The sequence below is a fragment of the Dryobates pubescens genome, chromosome 34, assembly GCF_014839835.1.
Source record: "Dryobates pubescens isolate bDryPub1 chromosome 34, bDryPub1.pri, whole genome shotgun sequence".
NCBI classification, from domain to species: domain Eukaryota; kingdom Metazoa; phylum Chordata; class Aves; order Piciformes; family Picidae; genus Dryobates; species Dryobates pubescens.
In genome coordinates this window covers 3,448,906-3,473,477 of record NC_071645.1, presented here as the reverse complement: position 1 = coordinate 3,473,477, position 24,572 = coordinate 3,448,906, and the positions used below count along the sequence as shown (strand labels likewise).

At 45.0% G+C, this 24,572-nt stretch overlaps 1 long non-coding RNA gene across 1 annotated transcript in view; it reads left to right on the top strand.

Moving 5' to 3' along the window:
• The window catches only part of LOC128898861 (uncharacterized), an 85,674-nt gene extending 62,828 nt beyond the window's left edge, over positions 1–22,846 (top strand). Inside the window, exons 4-7 of the long non-coding RNA XR_008463002.1 lie at positions 7,312–7,390; positions 8,055–8,160; positions 12,672–12,774; positions 22,734–22,846. This is a non-coding gene — a long non-coding RNA (uncharacterized LOC128898861). The remainder of the gene's footprint in view (positions 1–7,311; positions 7,391–8,054; positions 8,161–12,671; positions 12,775–22,733) is intronic.
• The last annotated feature ends 1,726 nt before the right edge of the window (positions 22,847–24,572 follow it).

Genomic DNA, 24,572 nt, shown 5'->3' with positions numbered 1-24,572 from the left:
GCCTTTGAAATCCTACTGTAATATTTTGCGCTCTCTGTCCTTTCTGGGCTGAGTAGATGTTATAAGCTATATGTTGTTGTAAATGGGGGGTGTGTATCTCTTTCTCTCTCTCCTGTCTGGAATGAAAAATAGCTTCTCTCTTTGATCTTCCCTCATTTGCTAAAAAGTAACCAAAAATACCTTCCCCCCACCCCCCACCCCTTTATTTTTTCATGTTGGGGGTAGGTGGTGAAATGTGCCAGGACTAAAAAGAATATGTGACCCTCCTATTCAGTGATTACTAACTGTGAAACATAAAATCCCTGTCCAGGTAAAAAATTTGAGTTGTCATAGCAACAGCAGGATGGTTATTTATTTTTGGATTTCCATTTTCACTGATTTATTTAACACATTGACAATCCATTTATAATGAAGAGGAATTCAAGAGGGGGTTTTGTTTCGGGCTGGGTTTAATACCAAACCGAGGTTGGGTTACTTTTCTCCGTAGAAAACAAGCAAAGATAAAAGGGGTAAATAAAAAAGAAACCTTGTGGCTTTCAGGGGCTTTTCATGCAGACAAATACAGGTGCTGAGTGGTGTATGGGAGACCAAAAAGGTGAAAAAGACTGACTTGTTTATTTTATGTCTTTTAGAAGAACTTTAGTGCTATAAAGCAGAACAAAGATTGAAGTCCAGCGCAGCTGTGAGGCACAGGAGCTGTAGATGCTGCCCTCCACCTGCCTTTGGTTGCATTCATACACTTGCTGCCAAGAGGTCATCTGAGCCATTGCAAGTGATCCTCCTGCTCCTCCTCCTCCTTGTAGAAGTCAGGGAGTGCCCCAAGGCCATGAACAAAAGGCGTCTTTCTCATGTTGGCTGTGACCTCTGCAGCTATGCTCAGTGCAGTTCAGTTCGCTCTCAAGGCTCAGGATCGGATTTGCCTTCTCTCCGCAGTGTTCATGTGCAAGCAGGCATCTGGACTGGGGCTTGGAAGGAGCCACAGAGCCTGGACACACTGAGCATGGGTTGGGTCTAAAAGTGATAGAGGGCCCTGTCTCATTTTGGGGTCTTTGTGTTAAAATGGGCTGTGCTATGTTTTCAGGAGTGTTAAATATTTGCAAGTCCAGTAGCCCTTCAGGAAGGAGATGTGTGTGAAAGGTTTTGTGTCTGGCAACTTAAGCCATCCCTGGATACAGTCAGCATTGGATCTAAGCAAACAGGCACTCACAAAATTAGTGGTATCTGGGAATTTGCATGGGTTACAGCAGTCAAAGCATTTTGACAAGGCAAGCACAACAAGAGGCCAGCAGGTGACCAGAGTGAATGTTTCAGTCCACTTTCTGGTCATTTGTGAAGCATGGGCTTGAGTTTGGGCCAGCCACTTCAGGAGAAGGTGGGCTTGGACCTGTGTTAGATAGAATCAAGCATTATTTCTGTGTATGATCTCGAGTGTCTAGAGACGAGAACATTGTCCATCAGTCACTGGTGCTTCCCTCATTTATCCTGGGGGAGGATTCAGCTTGCAAATTGTCTTGGGGACTGAGAGTGGGGGAAGGGTGGGAAAACCCAAGAAATCATCTTCCAGACATAAATACAATATGGACAAGTCATAAACATTATTAAAGCAAGTCTGTCCCTGCGGGGCAGGTTTTTCCTCATAATGCTTTCCTGATTACGCTTCCGCAAAGCTGGGGAAGTGAATAGTGAGCTGATTATCCATGGACCATGAGCTACATCAGTGTAAAACTGTTTCCATTGTATGTGAGAAGAGAACTTTGCATATTTACTGGAAGGGAATAACCATCCTGCTACTTATTCCGTCTTCAGATTCACAGTGGGCCTGATCCAAAACACAGCTATGTCAATGGGATTCTTTGTTTGGGCTCTTCTTATGTCCTCACATTACCATTGCAAAACCTGCCCTGTTTATCATCTTAAATATACATGCCATAAATGGATCTGCTCTTGACATGGTATGTGATCAAACTTTGGAGAATAGGTGGATCAATGGATAGGCAACTGAGAGCTATTTGTCCAAAGGCTGAATGTGGGGGGCGGGGGGAGGATAAAATAAAAAGCCCGACCGAAAAATGACTGACTGTGACATATTAACAGAATTGTCTCTAATTGTTCTTTCTTACAAACCCCAAAGCCTGGAGGGAAATCCAAGTCCTTTCACATAATGCTTTCTTGGAGCCAGACTCCAGTTGTCTGGCTCATCTTTTTGTTAAAGATTTTTACATACAGTGTGGCACTGCTTGCCTTGAGAGGCCAAATCTGATCAATAGTCAGCAAGAACCGGACTCTGTGTAAAGATTTCTGTTGGCAAGTCTGGCACAGCAAAGGCCACTCCTGCTTGATAGTGGCAGGGCCTTTTTAAACAAATGCACTAGGTGCATTAGTTTCATTGCTCAATTATGACAGATGTTTCCCCACCATCTTAATTAGCTTTCATTTACCAAGTATTAAACCCATTTCCCCCCCCCCCCCCCCCCCCCCCCCTTCTTAAATGTAAAGATCACTGCTAGGAGCTATACATTCTGAAAGATAATTGCACCATGTAATTCTGGTGCTGTAAGAATTTATACTGAAATGTTGATGGATATGTTCCAACAGTCTCTCTCTTTTTTTCCCCCCCTCCCTCCCCCCACTTCTTCACCAGCATATTTCATAATCTTTTAAATATCTTCCCTGAAATTTGTAGTGTGAAGCACAAATCCTGTTATGTAATAGAAGTTTAATGCATCTGGATATGGCCAACCAAACAAAAGTGGCTCAGGCTGATTTCTGCTCTCAGAAATGAAAGAGGTGGTTAATATAAAGTACTGTAAATATGAATTTATGAGGAACATGCAATAGCAGAAGGGCATGACTAAGGATTCTCGAAAAGTTCAGGGCACCACTTTAGTATTAGAAGTACAGAGCATCTCTCCTGATTTTCATTAACATAACTAAGAATATAATAATAATAATAATAAATATTCCATTTTCAACTAGAAATTTAATGCTAAATGGCACTTTGCATAATCTCCTTAGGAGAGTCACTCTGTACTCTTCCTGGCTGTGCTTTGGTTCTAGCGATGACCAAAACCTTGTGTAATGAAGCAGAACTGTGAGGAGGTTAGACAGGGGTTGGAACAACACTTAGTTGAAGTGGGGTTTGTGTTTGTCACGAAAAGAAAACTCTGATAAAGCAAATAATAGCCTTTATTAAGTAATCAGGGTAAAGAATATGGTTGTGAGTCAATACAAACTCTGCAGAAAGTGCTTGAGTTTGCTTTAGGAGGAAAAGTTTGGAAGACTCCAGAGTCCTGCCAGCTCTGCCTCAGGCAGTAGGATTACTTGAGACAGAAGGGTTGAGGGTTTACCTTTAACACTGCTCTTGGTTCCTAGTGTGTGAACAAAAGGTAAACCACAGAGAAAGACCTGTGAAGTCTACTGAGCATTCCTTGGATTTGCTGCAGTGTCCTGTTCACTTCTGTACTCACAATGTAGTTTCTGTTTCTGATGACCTGGGTGTGTTCTGCTGTCCACTCAGCATGTCAAGCCAGGATGTTTCTCTGCTTATCTGCAGAGCTGTCTTTCCTACCTTTGACAGTATTCTTTCTCTTTTAGTACTTTCAAGCACTATATCTCCTCTTCCTGCATCCTGTCCCATCTACTAAAGAATTAAGCAGGACTTGTAGAGGCAGCAATTCTGAGCCCTGCTAGCTGGCCACTCTGTCCTGGAAAGTCCCCTCTGCTGACAATGAGACATAGATCAACCTTTCTTCCCATTCAGCCCCTGACTTCTTTGGTAAGACCACTAAGATGGATGCTTACTGTGATAATGGTGCTGACATTTGCTCACCAGGAATTGGAATGAGACCATCATTTCATGTCATATAGGTCTCCAGTAACAATCAAATGCTAATGAGTGCCAGGCCATTAGAAGCCTGGTGTGTTGTGTAGCTAGTGACCTAAATGGGGTGTCCTTAGCCCATTACCCATTGTATCTGCTAGGTACTGCTGCAGTTTGCCCCGTCAGCAGAGATGTTACACAACCCACTAGTGACCACCCAGGGCTATTCTGTTTAGGCTGGGTGCCATCTTTTCTGGGCAAGTGTACAGATCATGTCTTGAGCTGTGCCAGACACACTGCTTGTGGTTCATTTTCTGCTTATAAGCCTGGCTTAACAAAAAAAAAAGGAAAAGGCTGTATATATATATATATATATATATATATATATATGTACCAGTAGTGTTCACATTTCATACAATCTGACACCCAGTAGATGGTCCTTGAGGATTGTAATGAGGCACCCACTGCTATACAGCGTGTTTTGGCAACCAGAAGGGCTGGCAAATCCCCTGCCTGTCTTTCCTTTGCAAGTCTTTGAGTTTCTTTTTGGCACATAGATGCAACGAAGCCCAAGATGCAAATAGCGCCAGAGCTTCTCGTAGAATAGATGACATTTATATTGTTATGCAGTTTGCTGATCTAAACATACCATTGCCTTGCCTTGATAGCCCAGGGCAAGTGCTAATCAGCTTGTTTGGTGGGCACCATGCCATCTGAAAGGGTGAACACAAATAGAGACAGTATGTACATCATCTTAAGAGCTTTGCAAGAACACGATTCCCAGCTGAGAATATCCAAATGTGTCTGTCTCCTGAGCTTGCATGTTGGCATGTAAAAGAGAAGTGACAGCGTTAAATATAATGCATTTGGAATAAATCAAGGTTATATTCCTTAGCTGCTTCAAGCTCGTTCTCATTATATAGGTCACACCATCAACTGATGTAAATTGGCAGAGCTGCATTGAAAGCAGTGGGGTGCACCGATTTTGATCTGCTGAGCATCTGGCCCCCTGTATGTGTTCTCTATGAGAAGCTTCCCTTCTCATTTTGCCCTCTAGGGCATCGTCAAAGGCTGTTTAGTCTAAAAGGTAACATGTAAGATGAGAAGTTTGGGTTCCTATATTGCCTGCACAGCTCTGTTACTAATGCTTCATGCTGGGCAATTTGCCCTCGTAGTATCTGTGTGCCTTGCTTCACCTTGTGCATGTAAGAATACTTTATTTAATGAGTAATTTGGTATTAAGGGCTTTAATCAAGGTTTGCTGGAATGGCAGGGGTGGCAGAATAGTTCATGTGACTGGAATGTTATGATGGATGGACGGATGGATGGACACAGCACTTCGATGTAGACGCACATGGAAAACAAGGACAGAAGGTTTCTTTTGTGCAGGAGAGTAGCAGTAGCCGCTGGGAGCTTGTGTGTCAGGATCAGAAGCCCACAAAGAGGGTGTCATGGTGGGCATGTCCTATGAGCCACCCAACTGAGAGGAAGAGTTTAACAAGGCCTTCTACAAACAACAACAACAAAATCTTCTCTCATAGCTGCAGCAAGGGAAATCCTGACTGGATTTAAGGGAGGGGACCCCAAACCTGGGCGAGTGGTGCAGCAGCGGAGCAAGACTCCATTCTTAGGGATTTGCAGAGCTCAAGTGGACTACAGCAGAATCAGTTTTGAGAGTAGCCACATTTTGAGGAGAAGGATGCTTGGCTGACTTGCAGCAGCATGTTATAACCTCCATGCAAACTACCATTTCTCTATAAACCTCTGTGATTCTCATGAGTTAGTTCTGGATTAGCAGGCAGAGAAGGTGTAGCCTCATCCTCATCCTCAATTTCCCAGTAGCATCTGAAGCACCCTCAGTGCCATCTCTGGCTGGTTTATGTACTGTCCCTATTCCTTTTTCTGTGCTTTTCTTTCCACCCATTTACTTGCTTTTTTATTCCTCAGATTGGATTTATTTTTCTGGCCAGGTTTTCATGTGTATTCCATGTAAATAATTACATTTGAAAACCTCCAAAGATGCACTGGAAGTGGATACTTGCATGAAATAATGGGGGGTGGAGGGGGTGGGGTGGGGGGGTGGGCTTTGGATGTACAAGTACAACTCTTAAGAGCTGGCTTGAATTGGTTATGGTAATCTGGCCTTCATCCCAGCCTTTTTGAAAGACAATCATCATTCAAAGAGAGGTTTCCATTCACTATAGCAAACACTTTATATTTCACTATGTAATGTAACCCTCCATACACTCAAGGAAAACAATTTACAGAGCTAATTGCTGAACTCTGCAGACACAACCCTTTAAATGGGTTATGTTAGATAAGAGTTGATGTGGTTAAAAAAAAAAGAAGAGATGTTCTAGAGGAAAATTATTGTTTAGGGAACATTGATTTGCATGAATTAATGTTTTCACTTGGGCTGGCAGTTAAAAATGGAAACTTAAGCTAAACCACATTTTGAGTGCAACATAAATGCTTCATTAGTGATGAACCCAGGGTGTGAGCTGAAGTCCACTGCTTGGTTGGTTTTTTTAAGCCTTCAATCTTCAGTTGGCATTGGGTCACAGAATCACCGAGGTTGGAAGAGACCTCAAAGATCATCAAGTCCAACCTGTCACACTATGCCAAAGTTGTTTTGTTGTTGTGTTTGGTGGCTTGTTTTGTTTTGTTTTTTAGTTGGAAAACTCCTTCTAGATAGCTCAGAGATGGAAGGGTACTTTGGAGCTCTCATGATCTGGTAGTGATAGGACCAGGGGCAGTGGTTTGAAACTGGAGCAGGGGAGATTTAGGTTGGACATCAGGAGGAAGTTCTGTACAATGAGAGTGGTGACATACTGGAACAGGCTGCCCAGGGATGTGGTTGAGGCCCCATCACTGGAGACATTCAAGATCAGCCTTGATGTGGCCCTGGGCATCCTGATGTAGTTGGAGGTGTCCCTGCTGAGTGCAGGGGGGACAAGATGACCTTTGAGGGTCCCTTCCAACCTGATGCAATCTGTGAATGATTACTTACTTATTCACTTCAGAAAGTCCTCTCCACCCTTCTACCTCTGCCTACTTATCAGTAAAACTAGGGCCAGTGTTAATGATCCTACCTGCCACAGTTATTGCAGAAACTAACTGATGAGTACCTGGACAATACAACATTTGTACAAAGGTGGTGTATTACTTGTACTGGAGAAGCAACCATCTGTCACACACAAGCACCTCTCAAATGTAAAGACTACAATGAACACTTTGGACCTGGGAAGTTAAGTCACTTTTGCAGAACTCAAATTTGTTGTTGCTGTTTTTCTAGACTTGTTCCTTAGATTTCAATTCAGAATACAGCCCAGGTCTGTAACTGCTGTCAATCACTGTGGCTCTACTGGCCCTGTAGGTTGGGGTTATAGCACCAAGTGTCTATGTAAGACTTTCAGTGTTGTTTAGAAGGTGTTTGTAATGAACTAGACATAATGTTTGAATTTAATTTAAATTCATTTTCTCCCATGTAGCTGAGTGTTGATGACAGATTGAGAGAGAGAAGGAGTAAACCACAGCACTATGTTTAAAAGCAGCCCAATGGAACAAAGGGTATGTAGATTTGTTTTCCATAGTTCTCTTGAATTATCTTCTAACTTCTGTCTTGCTTCTCTTGGTGGGGTTTAAAGGGAGGTTGCAGATTAACATATATCTGAAAAAGGAGATGATATTCACGTGGGTCTGGTTCTTAGCCCGTGAAAGTTCAAGTGTGAACTGGAGTTGTGGAGTGCTGAGTGGACCAGGGCTCCAAAGACAAGAATATGACTCTGCTGATGGTCAGCAGAGCCTTGAGTTGAGGGCTCACAGCTCCTGTGTTAGGAAGCTCTGCTTCTCTAGAGGTAAGGTCTATGCCTAAAGGTCAACAAGTACCTTGAGCTGCCTGCTTTCTGCCTGTGTGATTCTGCTGATCTAGGTAGACAAACACTGAAGAAAGCAGTGTAGCCCACTCTGACCTCCGGCATTGTTTCAAGTCAGAGGCTCTGGCTCTTGATTAACTTGTACTGACAGGCACGTCCTCTGCAGTCAGCTGGACTCTCAGGCACTCACAGGTGCATTGAAATACTGAATTCTTCAGGCCTAGGCTCACTCACATTTTAGGCATGTATCAAACTTTCAGCATGTGAACAGAGCTGGGCTCTGCAGAAGTCAATGCCTCAGTAAAATGTGGAGATCACAACTAATTGCACTACTGAGTGTGAGTTTCCTTCTCTTTCAGGATCTACCAGCACTGGTGAAGTCCCTTCTGTGAACCACGTAACAGAAGCTGCTGTCTCAGTCACTGCTTCCCACTGGCAAACAGCCTAAGGAGGAGCTGTCTATAGGTGAGATGTTCAGCATCCAGTCAGCTGAAGTGATTAGCTTTTTGCTCCTTTGTATTCAAAAAACCTTACCAATTGTGGCTTGAATTGGTAATTAGGAGCTCAGGAGCCCTTTGCTATATTTGCAGAGTATTTGTACAAAGGTATTAAAAGGCTGCAGTGTATTCCACAAGTCCCTTGCATCTACACTGTTATCTTTTTCTTTCTTCCTCTCTGTTCTGTGCATTTTTATTCTTTGCATTACCTCCTGCCACATCTTGTGATTTGTTGCAGCAAAAATTGATCTCACCTGTGAATTTACCACTGCAACTCCAAAGGCATTGCTGTGCCTCTGAGTGAGGGTCAGCGTGGCACTGGCACTTGTGTGGGTCACTGAAAGCAAATGAAGAACAGCAGGGTAGACTCAGTGTTGAACAATCATGTAATGTGGAGGTAATTCAAAGACCTAATCAGAGACAGGAATAAAAGGAAGTTATCTTCTGGAATGCAGAAAGTCTGGTAGAATGAAAAGCAAACCTGGAAACAGTGAATCTGTTTTTCATCAGTGAAAGCAGAGGAGTCCTACCTGGGATTACTTTGGCCATTGTCAGTGCTTGGAGCTGCAGATAAGATGAGTTCCAAAGCAACAAACTTTTAACTTGAAATTACAGGGTGTAAAAGTGAATATTAACTAGAGGATGGACTTGAGTTTCACTGAGATCATTAAAAAAATGGCTTTATTTTATTCTCCACCCACTATCCTGCTCAGAAAATGGACTTATTTCTGAAGTCCTTAATTAAGGAAGAAAATTTAGTGTTAGGCAGATGCTATCATTTTCTTCCTACCCCTCCAGCAAAAACCCACATGTAATGTGCTGCACTGGGCTCCTGAGGCTGTAGGATGGGCTGTCAGTGATAAGCAGCTGCAAAACCTGCAGCACATGCCCAGGGACTTGAAGTCAGATGAGTCATACGTTGCATGGGCCAAGTTTAATCCCAGAGAGAATGTTACAACACAGGAAGAAACCCCTGAAAATAACAGGAATTGGTACAGTATTTGGGGTGTAAACACAGGTTAGAACAGTCTGGGTATTTGCTTTAATCCTCTCTGATTCTATTTTGAATTGCAATGTTCCTGCTTGCTAAACCACTTTCCATTTTCGCTCTCTTTCACCGTGACATAAGGAGGAGGGATATATTGGAAACTGGAAAACTGCCACTTGCACCAGAATGGCATGCCACTAATTTTTGCAGGTTTTCTTGAACTGAGCATTGCCACTCTGAAAGCTCTGTCAGCTTCTTCCTCTAGGATTCCCCACAGAGATCCGCACCCTCCTACAAGGTAGGACATGGCCCAGGTTCCTTTCTTTGCAGGCTGTGCTGTGTCACTTCCATCCATAGCAGGCACTTTGAAATGATAAGCTGAGTATCTGAGAGGATGAGGGAGTTGGGAGGGCTTAGCAGAACAGATTCAGTGGGCCCAAACATTGCCAAAAGATCAGGACTGTGAGCTCTTCTTTAGTGTGGACAGGATGAAAAATTACTCTGCAGTGTGTCTGGATGCAGTTTAGCATCCTCACTGCTGTTGGGGAGGGACTTTTACAAGAGCTTGTAGTGATAGGATGAGAGGGAATGCATTGAAGCTGGAGATGAAGAAGAAATTATCTTCCGTGAGGGTGGTGAGAATAAGTTGGATGAGGCCTTGAGCAACCTGGGCTAGTGGAGGTTGGAACTGGATGATCTTTTGGGTTCCCTTCCAACCCAAATCATTCTATGATTATATTTCAAGCAGAGGTCAAGCTAAAAGCTCCAACCTGCTATGAGGCCACCAAGGCTTTGGCTTTGGTTTCGTAGCAGCGAGGTGGCAAGGAACAGTCAGTGTAGCATATGGGCTGGGATGGGAGAGAGGTGCTTGTGACAGTCCTAGCCAGGAAAATGCCTGATGGTGGATATTTCAGTGGCTGATGTAGTAGCTCATGGCAATGAAACCTGAAAGGTAGGTAAGAGCTGGAGGTGAAGCTTGATTTCTGCCTCCCCCCAATACAGTAAAATATTACAAGGGTCTTGCTTTGCCAGTTGCTGACTTCTGCTGTGCCGCATGTTTGAGTGTGGTTTAGTAGGCATGACAGGTAGCCAAGGCTGAGGGAGACTCAGAATGTGTGCAGTGCCATAGCAGAGCCTCTTTTATAGAGTGGTAAACAAATCTCACATCTGCTTCTTTATTTTCTTTCCTTTTCCCTGGAGCTGAAATGCGGGAAAGTCATTTCATGTCACCTAGTGAGTTTTAATGGAGGCTTGGAAGGAGGAGGAAAAGAACCCTCCTGTGTCTGCTTGTTTCTTAGGTACACCACATTACCCACAGCTAGGCTCACCACTCCCAGAGCAAGTTTGTGTAAGTCCTAAAATAATTTCATTCCACTGGCCCACAAATATTCCCATTTGGTCAGCCTTATATAGAGTAATTACTGTTTAACATGGCACCACAGCTGGCTTAGGGCTTATTTTGGGTTAGGAGATATAAAAAGCTGTTTGTAGAATAAAAATACATTAAATATATATTAAAAAAATAAAATTAAAGATTACTCTGTTGCTCTGTCATTCTAAGCAAATGAGTCAAGAAATTAGTTAGTTTGCTTCTGCCTTTCACTTGTTTGGCTTTAAGAGTGAGCGCTGACATTAGGACCAGAGGTCTCCAACCATCACATCCTGGCTCATTTGGGTGTGCCTGCACTTCACCTGCAAAGAAAAATGCAATTGTTGGGTAGCCAGGTGTTGTGGCAGTACTGAGTGAAGATTGTGGGGTGGCACACACTCAGGAAAGGGGTCAGGGTTTAACTGGTGGAGACGTGGGAAGCTCATTTTCATGAGCAGGTGATAGGTGGGAAGAAGCATCTTGAGGGAAGGGTCTTGGCTCTGTGCTCTCCTCCAAATATGTCTTTGCTTTTTCTGTGCCTGAAGTGCTGCACACAGAGCAGGCAGTTCATTCCCACAGCTCTGATGGGGTGGAATTAGCATTTTATTTTTTTTCAGATCATGACAAGTCCAACATCAAAGTTCCTTCTAATTTTAATAACTTTGATATCCACATACATATATGGATGTATTTTCTGTTTGTGCATATATATATATGTGTGTATGTGTGTGTGCAGCTAGAAAAGAATTTGGCTATGTATAAGCATGTGCCATTTATTTTCTGCTAACAAAATACAGGTGTCTCTGTGGTAAACAAGTTGCTGAGCTGTTTATTTGGCCTTCCAGTACCTGAAGGAGGCTGCAAGAAAGCCAGGAAGAGACTTTTTACAAGGGCTTATAGTGACAGGATAAAGGAGAATGGATTGAAGTTTGAGGAGGGTAGATTCAGACTGAAGAAATTCTTGACAGTGAGGGTGGGGAGACACTGGAACAGGTTGCCCAGGGAAGCTGTGGATGTCCTCTCCCTGGAGGTCTTCAAGGCCAGGTTGGATGAGGCCTTGAGCAACCTGGGCTGGTGGAAGGTGTCCCTGCCCATGACAGCGGCATTGGAACCAGATGATCTTTAAGGTCCCTTCCAACCCAAACTGTTCTACGAGTCTATGAAGTTGGGAGTGTTCTATTCACTTAAACGATTTCCCAGGCTGGGTTGGTGATTTCACCTCAAGAATTAGCATCCAAATCTGTTTCACAGAGGACCCCAATATTTTTAGTAACCACAGGAAAGAATGTTGTCCACTGGGACAGAGCAAGAGGCTCTGTGGATGAGGCCTCAGGATTTGGTTGTCTTTTTCTACTTACTTTATGGCCTGGGACAATTCTTAGCATTCTTCTGTGCCCCTGCTTCATAGCAAAATGGGGACTCATAACATTGAGTTACCTTGCATAGAACTATTTAAAGATCAGACTGAAGTTTGGAGACCTTTTTACTAGCCTTTGGCACCAGAGAAATCGAGCAGTTATGAGAAACATTGCTGTGGTTTGGCTTTATTAATGATATGAACTCCTTGAGAAATTGTGCTAATGAAAAGGAGCTGGGGAACAAACCAGAAGCAGATAGTCAGAATTCAAATCCCTGCATGGACTGCAGGGATGCAGGGACTACAGTGGCTGCACCCTTGGATCTTTTCCTTGTGAAAGCCCTTGACATTCACATGGAAAATAGTTTCCTCCCTGTAACAAAACCAACAAGATGTCTGCCAATTCAGGAATTTTTTAAGGTGGGATGAAGCTGAGGAGAAATACCCTGGGAGCTGTGAAAAATCTTTCAAACCGGAAATCTGAAAACAAAACTGAACCTGGGATTGCAGATTATTGACTCAGAAACAGCTCTCAGGTTTCTTGGCTCCTCACTCTCTGTCAGCTATGCCAGACAGGTGGTAAGTGGCAGCCTGGAAGCCCTGAGGTCCAAGCTTTTGGACCAGAAACAGATACATCATGATAAGCAGAACTGGGGTGGGGAAACAGAGCAATAGACACAATTTTTCCTAGGATTGGGGTTTCTCATCAGCTCATCCATCACACTATTCCTTACATTAATGTATTTCTTCTCCCTGTTATCCCAGGTTGTGCCTGCTAAGCATTGAAGAAGTGCACATCCAGCCTCCTTTTTGCCCCTCTTGCTGAGGCCAGGTACACTGTGGTCCTTCAGGATGGAACACATGGCAGGTAAGGGAGCAAACCTTCCTCCCTGGGTGCTGGAGTGAGCAGTCAGAAGTGAACTGTCCACCATAACAGTCACAGCAGTGTAGGCTATAACATCCCAGCTCTCCCTTTCTGTTAGGTATTTCCTGCATGTTCACAGTGAGAACCTAATTATTTTTCCATCTCTAGCAAATCTACCAGGTCCAGGTAAATGTTGTTTAGTTACTAGCAGTAAGAGGAAAACAAGTCTGATCCCAGGCCATCAGGGACCGAGTATTTTTCATTGTGGGTTGCTTCTTGAATCAGTCTGAAAGAGCTTTCATTTTATTTAAGAGGCTTTTATTGATCAAAAAGGTTTCATGAGTGGCTGAAGCAGGCTTAACTTGTGATAGAAGTTCTTACTTGAGGTCATTTTTTTTCATCTTAGTTGTTAAATTTCATGCTTTTCTTCTCTGGAAAGGTAACTAGGATGGAGGCACATGGTTTAGAGATGTGAAGGGGGGAAAAAAAGTCTAAGTTCCCTTCCAGTCCATTAATTTCCTTTCATGGAGCTCTGTACCAATTTGAGTGTACAACTGGGAGGAATCAAAACACAGACATCTAGGCTATTACATAAGATCAAAAAGAGAACAGATTTGTTTTGAAGCTGGAGATAATGTATTTGTCCGAAGCCATGAACATTTTTGAGAGCTCAGAGTGTTCTTCCTGTTCAGCCTCAGGATGAAACTTAGATCATACAAACTGAAGAGAGATTCCCAAAATATTTGAAGCCATTTAAATAACTATAGACCTAATTCAAAGGCCTTACTGAGTGAGGCCAAGCAGGGATTTGAACCTGACTTGAAATGCACACCCTTTCCTTCTTCTTCTGCCTTTTAACTTGAAGTTCCACTTATATGGAAGAAACCATCCCCATGGGTTTTGTGAAAATGGAATTATTCAGGTCAGACATTTAGATTTTTTTCTGGTTTAACTGAGCCAAGGTTTTGTGTCCAACCACTCCCACCCCTGATATAAACAAATAGATTGGCTGTGGAAATTTCCATAGCAAAGTTTCCTGTCTTTCCTCATAACAGGTTGGGCTTGATGATCTTTGAGGTCTCTTCCAACATTGGTGATTCTGTGTGATTCTCTGTGTGTGTGTGTGATAATTGCATTATTTTACAACAGTTCAATTCTCCTTGACCAAAGCTCTTGATAATGTAAAGGAGAGAGGGAGCAAGTGGATTGCCCAGGCTAGCAAGATGTAGTGTTTAGGGGTCAGCGTGCATCCAATGCGTGTGGATCCAAGAGCAGTGGATGGCTTTGCTGGGTTCATTGACCTCTTGTAGTCTGTATACATGTCCATTAGGAAGAGGCTAGAAGCTGGACTGTGCTCCTGCTGCTGCCAGTCACTTGCAGTCCTGAACAGAAAAGGAAACATCAGTTTTCCTTCCCTAGTCCGGATGCTGACTCACCTGTGTGGTGAAAGAAAATAGCCAAGGGGTTGCTATTTCACCAATGTGCCTGGGGATGTTTCATCAACTGCTTTACTTGGGTGACTTAAACTGCAAAGCTTTGAGGTCTGAGGTCAGTTCAGTAGTTATAGGTGGGGGTTGATCTCTCCTCCCAGGCACCCAGCACCAGAACAAGAGGACACAGTCTCAAGGTATGCCAGGGGAAGTTTAGGCTGGAGGTGAGGAGAAAGTTCTTCCCAGAAAGAGTAGTTGGCCATTGGAATGTGCTGCCCAGGGAGGTGGTGGAGTCACTGTCCCTGGAGGTGTTCAAAAAGGGATTGGACGTGGCACTTGGAGCCATGGTTTAGTTAGTCATGAGGTGTTGGGTGAGAGGTTGGACTTGATGATCTCTGAGGTCTTTTCCAACCTTATTGATTTTATGATTCTACACTCCACTTGGTCACGCACTGGTGTGTGGTGTCTGAGGTCTCCATCACCCAGAAGTCAGTTTTATTTCACAGTTTGCTTGAAAGCCATTGAAAAGGTGTAGCTGTTTTGCATTGGGGTCTCATTGATGCACAGTGTCACTCCAAGCCCAATTTGCTTGTAGCTGGAAAGCTATTCTCACTCATCTGTTTCTTCTCAGTGACAGGACAAGAGGAAATGGCCTCAAGTTGTGCCAAGGGAGGTTCAGGTTGTATATTAGGACAAATGTCTTCCCAGAAAGGGTTCTCAGGCATTGGAACAGGCTGCCCAGGGTGGTGGTGGAGTCACCATCCCTGGAAGTATTTGAAAGATTCATAGATGTGGTGCTGGGGGACATGGTTTAGTGGTAGTGGCTTAGCAGTAGTGATGGGATTGTGAGCTCTAGGTGAGTGGTTGCACTTGATGATCTCTAAGATCAATTCCAACCTCAACAGTTCTATGGTTTTCTGTATCCAGGTCCAGGACTTCACCTGGGCTGTGGTAGGACTGGGGAGCTGTCCCACAGCTGCTGTGTTCTACTGTCTAGTTAACAAGGATTTGGTGGGGTGGGGAGACCCAAGCTGAAAGGGCTGCTACTGGATGAAGGAACCACTGTTCCCAAATTGCTGAAAGCTGGCAGTGAGCAAGCAGTGCTGATTCAGTAGCTGACTGTCATTCGCCATCCTGGTTCAAGCCAGGGAAACTTTCTCTTGCCTTGTGGGGTGTTTCCGTGCTCTCTGCCAGCTCTAGAAGGCCTCCAGACACCTTCAGATCAAGCAGCTTTCTAAAAGCTTGCTGGAGAGGACATGATTTGTGGTACTGCAGGAAGGATTTCTTTCCTTTTCTCTTATTTTCAGAGCCAGCTGTCCTGAGGAGTAGATGAGCTTGAGACACTGGTTCAGACAGGCTACCAGAAAGGAAGTTTGCTCTGTGCCTCTAGTTCAGTGCTCAGGCAGGATGCTGATGGTCTGTTTTGCAAGGCTGGGCCCTGAGCTTGTCATCTGGTAGAGCCTGGTCTGAAGCTCAGGACTGGAAGTGCCTATGCTGACAGCTCCCTGCAGCCACGCTTCACATCTGCGAGCGTGGCCAGGCCACACTTATCTGAATGCAGAGCCATGGGCTGCAGGAGCTGTAATGCAAATGTAGCACTGCACAGCCCAGCTCCTTCTCGCCAACTATTGATTACGTGTCTGATTTGCTCTCCCCTGATAGTAAGCCATAGGCAGAAGCCAATAGAGTGAGGAGGAGGAGAACCTGTCATGATCAGTCGATGCTGCTGGTGAGCCAATGAGAGGAGAAAGCCTGTGGATTGGGCTGGAAGAGAGCAAAGGTGGGGGAACTGTCTTAGCAACAGCAGAAAGCAACTCTTCCCCCCCTCCCACCATGCAGCTAAGCTGGAAAGTTCCTGATGATGTTCCTTAATGTTTCTGTCTGGCTCGTGCCAAGTCTGTACGTGATTTGTGTGACCTTGCCCTGTGTGCCAGTTTACCACTTCTCTCTGTAGTCCTTGGGAAAAGGTAGAAAGGAATTTTTCCTTTGTCCTGCTAAAACCAACTGGTGAGCTCCAGGTAAAGGGATCTGCAAGCCCTAAGAACAAAAGTGAGTTTTGTATTGTCTTTTTGTGGTTGGTATCTTCCTCTTGACATCTTTCCAAGGCAGTCTGTTGTTGACACAGTCCATTTCTTACCAGTCTGTTGTGTCAGTGGGAGCTGGACACCTTGTTGACATTGTCACCTCTGCTCAAGAGCCCTTACATGAAGCCAGGTGAATCCCTACCCCTCAAAACCTACCTCACTTAATCAGTTTGCTGGGCTCCCTGGTCTGGGAATTAGAAGAAAAGCTTCCTCAGCTGAGCCCTCCCTGTGATCTGTGGCCTGAGAAAAGCCAGTCCAAGGCACCATATTGCTTTGCCTCTTGTGTTTTATTTGTCTTACAGCAGGAAATGTCCTTTCTGTCTCCCTGCCTCTCTCGTGATCAATCTGTCATTGGTTTAACCACCTGAAACTGCAAAGGGCACTTAAATGTGTCCAAACCTTTTGAACGTCTCTCGGAACCAAACCCTGGCACTTTCAGCACTCCCTTGGAAATGACCTTCCTTGTCCTCCCCTCACCTGCTGCCTCCTCCTCCTCCCGCTCATAAGCATGCACACGTTTATCTCACTATTTGCATGCTGATAATGGACATAGATTTGGTGAGTCCTGCATCTGTCGAGACGGCGGTGATGGTAATAGAAGCACCGTCGGGACCAATATATATTGGGCTTAGGAGTGTGTCCAATAATGTCTGGGTCAGGGAGCCTTTAACTGCAGTGTCAGGGAATTTAGTCAGCTGTCATCGCTTCTTAATTAAAAATAGCTGGGACTCACTCACATTCCACTGCTGTGTGTTAGCTCATTTGTCATCTTGTCCTCTGCTCTCCGGCAACCCCTCCCCACATCCCCCCTAGACACCTTCAAAACCAGACAATGGATAGAAATGCTTGCAGCAGGTAAGGAGACAAGAGAGCAGAGAACTCGTGCCATAAGCTGCTCTTAGGGGCAGGAGAAGGGCAAAAGAGTTGGTGAGGGGTTTGGAACACAAGCCCTTTGAGGAGAGACTGAGGGAGCTGGGGTTGCTTAGCCTGGAGAGGGAGAGGCTCAGGGGAGACCTTATTGCTCTATGCAACTACCTGAAGGGAGGTTGCAGGCAAGCGGAGGTTGGTCTCTTCTCCCAGGCAACCAGCACCAGAACAAGAGGAGAGAGTCTCAAGCTGCACCAGGGGAGGTTTAGGAAGAAGTTCTACACAGAGAGAGTGATTGCCCATTGGAATGTGCTGCCCAGGGAGGTGGTGGAGTCACCATCACTGGAGGTGTTTAGGAGGAGACTTGATAGGGTGCTTGGTGCCATAGGTTAGTTGATTAGGTGGTGTTGGATAATAGGTTGGATGCGATGATCTCGAAGGTCTCTTCCAACCTGGTCTGGTCTATTCTATTCTATTCTATTCTATTCTATTCTATTCTATTCTTTTGCAAGAGTTCAGCAGGATTCAAAGGGGATGGGGATGCATGGCTCTGCAGTATGAAATGTACTGCATGTCTCCATGTTGTGTATATATAAATATATATATAAAACCAGCCCCTGCACAGGCATGTGTCAGGAATATAAATCAAACAGTAACCAGCCTGGGGTTACAAGAATATTTCCTTGTGGACAAACCAACTTCTGTTTTCCCATCTTGAGTTTCCTGCATCTTCCTCTGGTCCAGCACTCACAAAGACACCTTTTTTTTCCTTCTCTCTATATGATCCAGTCAGACCTTTCCTATGTACATAAGTGATTGGATTCCCAATCCCTTGCCAAATGGAATTTACTGGTATCTGTGATTGCTATCACCTTCCAGTAGATTTCACTAATGTATTTGTGATATTCCTAAGGGGACAGGAAGATTGGAGGTTATGCAGAGGTTCAGGAGCTGCAGAGGGAAATAAATAGCACACTGTAATATCATTGCAGGAAGAAAATGTATCCCTTTCTCCCTGCTCCCTCCCTCCCCCACCCCCCACCCCCCAAGAAAAATAATTTATTGTGATTCTAGTTAATGCTTGGAGCCAAGGGAAAGCTTTTGGCATGGGAAGAACTTTTATGGCTTCCTTTTTTACAAGTAAATCAGAGGTGGAAGGGCATTAGACCGACTAACTTCCTGAACTGGAAGTTGCATCCGGATTACCATATTTAATTGTCTGTGATTGACCTATCTTCCATGAATTTTCCTAATCCATTTTGGAACCTCTTTCTATATTTGGCCTCCACAGCATTGGGTGATGATGCATCCCACCATTAAATCTCATATTGTTTGAAAAAGTTCCTCCAGGATGTCCTGTACAATGCTATCAATCTGTCCCAGTGAGTTAATGGATGGCTGTTGCCAGGGCTTCAGATTCCCTCAGCCCAAATTGCTAATTCCCCCACATCCATCCCTTGCACTCAAGGAGGGGAAGCAGCACCAAACCTCCAACACCCAACTTGGGGCTGCATGGAACCAGTGTTAGTCCCACAGAGGGCAGCTTCTGCAGTCCCACCTCCTAAATGGTGATTCCCCCCCCCCCCCCCCCCCCCAACATACAAAGTGATTCCCCTCAGGACTGGGTCCCTGCTGACTTGCCTGAAGATTCAGTGATTTTTGATGATGTTTGAAAGTGTTCTGTTTCCTGCAGAGGAGAAGATACACATGCAGCTTGTGGGACATACTCAGGAGAATTTCAGATACTCTCTTCAATCCAGCCAGTTATTTTCTGAGTCCCGTCCAAGAAAGCTCGTAGGGATAAGCAGGGAAGCCCTCTGGTTTGGCTCATTATTGTGTGGGGATTTTGAGGGATTTTGAGGTGTGCTGGTTCAGAAAATCATCAGCAACAGCTCATCTGAACCCCCAAAGCATCAAGCTAAGGACAGACCTTCATGTTGGCAGAGACATTTTCAGACTGCAGAATTGTTTGAGGGAGCCAATTAAGCTCTGATGACTTCAGCTGCATTTCCAGCCTCTGATTAAGGCCACAATACTAATTAAACTCCTGAATTATTAAAAATGCAAATAGTCAGACCTGTGTGCAACAGCAGAGTTGTGCTTCCATGCTCCAGGAATATTTGGCAGAGTGCTCTGTGGCCACAAGTTTTTCCTTCTCCTTCTCTTTTTTTGTGTTGGTTTGGTTTGGTTTGGTTTTAATGGCTGCACTTCACTTGATGCAAAACTCAAAGTGTCAGCTGCTGGGGTAAATGTCTCAACTGCCTTGCAGACAGACAAGCAAGTTTGATTAAAGCACAGCAAAAAAAATTTGGAAGGAACTCTGGGTCTCTTGACATCCAGACTGTGGCATTTTCACTGGATGGGCTGTTGGGATTGAAATACCATTTGGTCCTCAGAGAGCGACTCTGCTTTCAGCAGCAAAACTCTTAGAGCTGCATTTAAGCTACCTATTTTGTTGTCACAGTTCAAGAGCAAGATAAATTATTTAGACCTCTAGCTGTCCTCCCAGATGCTACCCAATGAGTCCAGAGGAGGGCCACAAGGATGATCCAAGGGCTGGAACACCTCTGCTATGAGGACAGGCTGAGGGAGCTGGGGGTATTCAGCCTAAAGAAGACTCCAGGGGGACTTTAGAGCTGCCTTCCAATAGGAATAGAGTAGAGTAGAGTAGAGTAGAGTAGAGTAGAGTAGAGTAGAGTAGAATAGAATAGAATAGAATAGAATAGAATAGAATAGAATAGAATAGAATTAACCAGGTTGAAAAAGACCTCAGAGATCATCAGGTCCAACCTATCACCCAACACCATCTAATCAACTAAACCATGGCACCAAGCACCCCATCCAGGCTCTTCCTAAACAGCTCCAGTGATGGTGACTCTACCACCTCCCTGGGCAGCACCTTCCAATGGCCAATCTCTCTTTCTGTGCAGAACTTCTTCCTAACATCCAGCCTAAACCTCCCCTGGCACAGCTTGAGACTGTGTTCTCTTGTTCTGGTGCTGGAATACATGAAGGGATCCTGCAGGAAGGCTGCAGGGAGACTTTGCATGAGGTTGTCTAGAGATAGGATAAGGGGGAATCGTTTGAAGCTGAGGGAGTGCAGGGTTAGACTGGATCTTAGGAAGAAGTTCTTCAGTACAAGGGTAGTGAGACTCTGGAACAGGCTGCCCAGGGAGGCTATGGATGCCTCCTTCCTGAGGGTTTCAGGCCAGTTGGATGAGGACTTGAGCATCTGAGTTCAGTTGAGAGGTGTCCCTGCCCAAGGCAGGGGAGTTGGAGTAGATGATCTCTGAGGTCCCTTCCAACCATTCTATGGTTCTGTGATTCAGTGCTACATGCACCTTCAGTGTGACATCTACACCAGAAGGTCTGACTGTGGCCTTTCCTGCAGTACAGCTATGGTTTGGTCATGGCACTACTGAACAGTAGGGGACTGCCTACACCCTGGTCAGTCTTTTGGATGTTGCAGCCATTCTTCTGGTGGGGGCAGTGGCCTCTGGGCCTCAGAAGTGTCTGTCCCATCCCATAGCCCTTTTGCCTTGCCTTTCTGGAGGCTCTGCTGGATCTGGCAGGGTTTGCAGCCAGGACCAGCTGGGATATTGGAGGGGTATGTCAGTAGGCAGCCTAGTTATAACCTGCCCAGAGGGAAGTTTCTTCCTAGTGCCTATTTAGTTCATAATAAAGACATACATTAAAAAAACCAAAGCCCACAATGTTGCACAAGACACTGTTCAGGTGCAGCAAGTGGATGTCACACTCTGTAAGTGGTAAGCCTTGCGAGTGTGAAGTGACAACAATTTATTGGAGTCACTTACCAGGTAAAAATATGACCCAATGCCTCCAGTTCAGTTCAGTCCAGTCCATGGCAGGTGTGATGGTAAAGCCATGCCCTTTTTTTGCTTCCCCTCTCAACTGCCTTTTAGTGAGTTCAAACAAAGCAAGAAGTGGTCATTACTTTACCTATGAGAACTGATTTGTTGTTGTTGTTGTTTCATCCTCCTGCTCTGATGGGCTGCAGGTGTTTCCCAGCCAGCCCAGGCTAATAAGGACAGACATGCTGGCCACATGCCAAAATTATAAAACTGTCCAGGGAGAGAAGAAAAGAAAAGACAAAGGCTGTGGGTGGAGGGCTGGGGAGGAGAGAGAAAAAAGAAAGCAGGGGAGTCACTCCATGCTGAGATTTTGTACTTTTGTGTCTCCTGGAGTGAATACATTAGTCAGAAATCAAAGGTTTGAAAAGTCATTCAACCCCTCCAAATTAGAAGGTGAACCATCTGCACGCCAGGATGGAGCTGCCCTCAAAGGCTGCAGGCCAGGGCTGATCTCAGTGAGACCAGGGTGAGCCTGGAGTAGCTCTACCAGAGTTACAACCAGCTCGCCCAGGAGCTCAGGTTCTGGGCTGGTGCATGTGACTTGCTGCCAGAATAACATTTTGGACCCGGCCCTTTAGTGTTGTATCACCATAGAGACAGGCTCCTCTGTTCCAGAGCTGATGGGGAATCTCTGTGGGGTAGTCCAGTGTTAATTAATCCTTTTTTAGGCAAAATTTGAGCTCAGTGGAAACTGCAAAGACAAGGCAGCCCATTCAGAGCTCTGCAGCTTCTCATCCTCTTCAGCTTTAGCAATATGTCTTGCTCTCAAGTCCCACATGCCACAGCAAATGCTTTCTGTCTCCTGGAGGTTAGAGCCGTGCTGGAGAGTCAGTGGGAAGGCGAGATGTAGTGTATGAGAATTGGAGATATGCTATATGCTTGTGTCCTTACAGCTGTACAGATAATGCTCTTGGGAAAGACTGGGTTGTGATGCAGACTTCCCAAGGTGCTGCATTCTTGTGTGTGAGCCAGGCAGCAGCCAGGATAACCCAGCACAAAGGAAGAGCTGGATCTGAGGCATTGGCTGCCTTAGACCATTTGACTTGAATTGCCCTAAGGCATTGTAGCTAATGGTGAGAGATAGGTCTCTAAATGTACCTCTCTTGCTGGTGATTGCATGAATGCCTTGGGGTTGTCCATCACCTGAGCTACCTTAGGCAGGTCCCTGAAGCTAAGTTAGATGTGTCCAGGCCTGAGGGCACATCCACAGGGAGAAATAGATCCCGAGGCTAGTCCTTCCTAACCACAGTCAGCCGTGGCACAGGGTCACAGAGATGCTCTGATCCCAGTAGCTAAATGCTCTTGCTGAATTCTCATGTAAAACCAACCTGAGTGGATCTTCTTGTGCACTGCTCAATGTTTCTGGATCTGGATTAGCCCTCTGGAGTGTCCCTGACCCCCAAGCACAGACATAAGCTCTGGGCTGCATCCTGAATGATTACCCAAAGCACATCACTCTATCCACCAAGTGATTGGGGGTCCAGATATCATAGTAATGGACACATCTGAGGTAAATTTACCTCACTGGATTCAATATGACAGATCTCAACCACAAGTTTCTTATCCAGATTTGGTTGGAGCCAGGATTTGGTTCAGGCCAAGTGTTTTGTTTTGCTTGTTTATCTAAGATTAGGGTTTGGATATTTAGCAGGGGGGTAACAACCAACAACAAACCCATAACTGATGGATGATAATTATGTTCATTTCAGATCTGCCTTTTGGCAGCTGGCTGAGAAGGGAATGCCACCACAAAGGAAGGATTACTGAGGCAAGGCTCAGGTTGTATTGGAAGGCAACACAGGAGCTGTGCATGACAAACATCACCACCACCACAGGTCAGTACCTTCTCCCAGGAGGCACTGTCAGAGCTCTCTGAGTAGCATCTGTGCTAACTCAGTCAGACTCTGCCTATGGACTTAAAGGTGATAAAAATGCCACAACTGAAATGCACTTGTTCCAGAATGGAATTGACACAGTTGTAAGGCTTAAATGATTTTAACAAATGGTTTTAGATTAAATGTTTTATGGTAAGCAAAGGACTGATGAAAAGAAGCTTCGGAAAGTGCTTTGCAATGAGGCAGACTGAGAGGGCTTTGATTTTTTTGTTTGGTTGCTTTGGTTTGGTTTTTTTTTTTATAGCCTCTGGGGTTTTGCATTAAGCCTATTAGATAGTTTGCTTGGAGAAGTCTCTGACTCCAGAGAAGGGCAACAAAGCTGGTGAGGGGTTTGGAGCACAAGCCCTCTGAGGAGAGGCTGGGGGAACTGGGGCTGCTTAGCCTGGGGAGGAGGATGCTCAGGGGAGACCTTATTGCTGTCTATAGCTACCTGAAGGGAGGTTGTAGCCAGGTGGCTGTCAGTCTCTTCTCCCAGATACCTGTGACAGAGCAAGAGGACACGGTCTCAAGCTGGTGTTGGGTGATAGGTTGGACTTGATGATCTCTGAGGTTTTTTCCAACCTGGTTAATTCTGTTTTCTGTATTCTGGCTCATTGTGTGCAGAGTGCTGAGGACACTCTGACACCTCTGCAAATACAAATGATAGTGGTAATGAGCAGCAGCTTATCAATATTTGTGTGTGTGATGGCTTGGAAATCTGTGAATTCATTTGCTCCCTGCTTCACCCTTTGAAGTATCCTGTGATTTGATTTCTGTCTTTGGATGACAGCAATGTGCAGCTAAGCTCTGGGGCAGTTCCTAAGAAGCTGAATGCTGCTTGCTTTCTTTCTATCTGCCAGGACTGTAGGTGGTGCTAACCTGTGTCTTAGGTGGCTTCAGGAGAGGTTATTCCCTAGTCTGGCAGTCAGGGTTTGATCCTCCCAATCAGAAGTTTAAGCTCCTTGTGGTTCCCGTGATCAGAATGAAGCTTTATGATGGCTTCCTGGTGCTGTGATCATTCCTTTAGTTAACTTCAACATGGTTCATTCATGCTCACAGAATAGTAGGGGTTGGAAGGGACCTCTAGTCCAACCCTCCTGCTAACACAGGTATGCCCAGATCAGGTTGCACAGGAATGCAGCCATCTGCTAAGCAAACCAGGTGCCAGTGTAAACCATTCACACTTCTTGCTTGTGGCTTACTTTGAGGCTGAAAACTTTTTAGGTGCATAGAGTTTTATAGTGCAAATGCTCTGGAGCAACTCCCAGTCTCTTGTACTCTATGTGCAAACCCCTTAGTTGAAGACAGAACAGAGGAAATGGTCTGAAACTGTGCCAGGGGAGGTTTATGTTGGATATTAGGAAAGTTTCTTTCCTGCAAGAGTGGTCAGGCATTGGAACAGGATGTCCAGGGAGGTGGAGTCACCATCCCTGGAGGTTTTCAAGAAATGTGTGGCCATGGCACTCTGGGACATGGTTTAGTGGGCATGGTGGTGTCAGGTTGATGGTTGGACTCAATGCTCATAGAAGTCTTTTCCAACTGAAACAATTCTATGCTTCTGTTATGAGAGTCATAGAGGTGACAGCATACCTTTGGGTGAGTGGAGAGAAATAAACACGTGTAGAAGGCCACCTAGATTTCAGAAAGATTGAATATTGCTCTGAGAGTATCCAA